The sequence below is a fragment of the Myotis yumanensis genome, unplaced genomic scaffold (assembly GCF_028538775.1).
Source record: "Myotis yumanensis isolate MYYU_CA2020_CCGP unplaced genomic scaffold, mMyoYum1.0.hap1 SCAF_1, whole genome shotgun sequence".
Taxonomy (NCBI): domain Eukaryota; kingdom Metazoa; phylum Chordata; class Mammalia; order Chiroptera; family Vespertilionidae; genus Myotis; species Myotis yumanensis.
This window is the reverse complement of record NW_027223752.1, coordinates 60,829,885-60,833,031: the sequence shown is the minus strand read 5'-3', so window position 1 is coordinate 60,833,031 and position 3,147 is coordinate 60,829,885.

The following is a 3,147-nucleotide window of genomic DNA, read 5'->3' as shown; positions in this document are numbered from 1 at the left end:
GCAGCTGATCAATGATTCTCTCTCATCAATGATGTTTCTATCTCTCGCTCCGTCTCCCTTTCTCTCCGAAATCAATAAAATATATTTTAAAATATTTTTTTAATTATAATTTATATTAAATATTATTTTGTACTACTTTATGGTGTACAGCATAGTGGTTAGACAATCATATACTCTACAAAGTGTTCCCTGCAATATTTCTAGTACCCACCTGGTACCATACATATTACAATATTATTGACTACATTTCCTACACTGTACTTTACGTCCCTGAATATTTTTTAATTACCAATTTGTACTTCTCAATCCCTTCACCTTTTTCACCCAGACACCCTGCTCCCTCACTTCTGGCAGCAGATTCTTATTCTTAAATCAAATGTTCTTTTCACCTACTTCAAATCAAATAAGATCATTGAGAGAAGACTACATTTTCATGTTCATGAGCATAAATTTTGGAATCAGCTTCCTGGCTTTATACACTCTCTTCACTTAATTTATGATGCCTCGTGTTCATCTGAAGAGTGGTTATAATGGTCCTTACAACCTATAAGTATTGTTTTGAGGTTCAATGAAATAAGAACTAAAATAAAACAGTAATTTTATATAATGAATGTTACATATTTCTTATTAAAAATATCTGTAAGTGAAAGATGTATTCCAACAGCCTTGAAACAGAGGCGTGCCTGGAGAGGAAATCACAAGCAGAAAAAATTCATGATTCATATTCGTTGGTTAACATGGAACTCTCTGCTTCGGGGTAGAGGCATTAAAAATATAGGGCATGTCCTACCCTTGACACATTAAGCAGATTGAAATGGCAAACATTGTAATACAGACTTAGAGAACGTGTAAATATCCACTGTCCCACAGTCCTGCTACAGGCTGAGGGGACCGTGAGAAACCACGGAAAGTCTCTCTAATGGAGTTATATAAATGGCCCTACTCCTGCTCCAGGTCTATCAATGCAACATGGGCTATTTTAATTGATGCCTTGCATGTCCACATAATTCTGGTGTTCAACGCCCATGTTAGCAACATCTGTTTAGGCTGCATCTGTAGATTCTGTCTGGCAACTGTTCTCCAGTCTTCTAGTAACGGCTTCCTCATTCCTTATGCATGGTATGTAGATAGAACAGTCAATCAAGATGACCCATTTTTCTCTAGCGGAGGGATCGGCCAGGGCAATTAAACGTTGACTCCTGGATACTGAATCTTGAGTGGACTGATTCAAGGACTGAAAAGGTTGTCACTGATTCTTCCAGATGGCAGTACCTGGAACCCAGAGAGGTGGTATTTGTGTGTTTGTGCGCTTCTTTTCTTTTTCCACCGGAGAACCCCAGAGCTGTTCTGCTTTCTGCTTTATTCAAAGCCTGTTTCTGAATCTTTTCTTCAAGTATTTGAGCTACTCAATATCTTTCCATGAATGGCATTATTTTTAACTTCGTTATAACTTTGAGCACATAACTTGGCATAAGTTTCTTGGTGGACAGGGTGAATAATTAATATAATTTGTTTTCTGCTCCACAGAGCTCACATTCAAGCAAGGAATCCAAGCCATGAATAATTAGGTGTAACACAGAGAGGACACTTAATGCTAGTTTATGCCTGCTGGGTTTTAAAAGTGGAATAAAATAACCATGCTGTCGAGAAGACAGGTTCTCAGGTATCATAGAGAAAGAAAGAGAAACTGTGAGACAAAGGTGAACCTTACCCCAAATTCTAGTAGATAAAATGAAAACTAGAGGGAAAAAAATCCTGTATATTTATCAAACATTTGGAAAGAAAATACATTTTCATATCATGTAAGAAAATCATATCATAAATGAAAACACTTATAAGTGGAACTACTTAATATGATTTTCAAAAGGCTGCACTTATGCATATGAAAAATTTTAAGCAAAAATAAGAATATAGACTATACAGTGGACCAACAAAGAATTACATTTTTTATACATAAAGTGTCCATATAAAATTATAAATAGTCAGAAAGGCTTCAAAAGACAAATGGACAAAGGATTTAAGTGGATATTTCATAAATGAGGGAATACAATTAATAAACAAATATTTGAAAACTGTGTTCAACTTTACTAGCCAGCAAAGTAATGCAAATTAAGCAAGTTTGTATCATATTTTGCTTATTACATCGGCAAAAATTATCTATCTACACTAATAAAAGAGAAACATGGTAATTAGCATACGACCGCTACCCTTCCCATTGGCTAATCAGCATATCCTTATGCAAATTAACTGTCAGCCAAGATGGCGGCCAGCAGCCATGGACTGAAGTGAACAGGGAGGCTTGCTTGCTCCAGTGACTGAGGACTCCAACGTTCCCCGCCTGCCGCTGCCGGCCTCTCAGCTGCAACTCTAAGCAACTATGTACTATGTTGCAAATAAGAAGCTAAACAAAACCTCAGAAACCAGCCAGACTGAAAGCCAGCCAGACCGCAACATTGTATCGATGTTTTCAGCAGTGAGACCTCAGAGCTAAAGCTGGCCCAGAATAAAAGAAAACAAGAAGCGGTTGGGAGCTTCAGTCACTCGCTTCAGGAAAACAGTCCTCAGCCCCTCACCCACACTGGCCAGGCACCCCAGTGGGGACCCCCACCCTGATCCAGGACACCCTTCAGGGCAAACCAGCCAGCCCCTACCCATGCACCAGGCCTCTATTCTATATAGTAAAAGGGAACTATGCCTCCCAGCACCGGGATCAGCGGAGCAGCGAGGCTCCCGGCACTGGGATCAGCATGACAGGGGGCAGAACCCAAACCCCCTGATCACCCTGCGGCTCTGTGTGTGACAGGGGCCGGGGCCACAACCTCCCTATCCACCCTGCTCTGTTCGTGACAGGGGAAGGCGCCCCAACCTCCTGATCAGCCCTGCTCTGCGCCTGATAGGGGGGAGCTCCCCAACCCCCTGATCGCCCTGCAGCTCTGTGTGTGACAGGGTGCAGCGCCCCCTCCCCCCCTCCCACGGGCCCTGCTCTATGTGTGACAGGTAGAGCCATAACCTCTCCATCGGCCCTGCCCCGAGTGTGACAGTGGCAGCGCCCCAACCCCCTGATCAGCCCTGCTCTGTGGGTGATAGAGGGTGGTGCCCCAACCCCCCTCCACGGGCCTTGCTCTGTGTGTGACAGGGTAGAGCCAT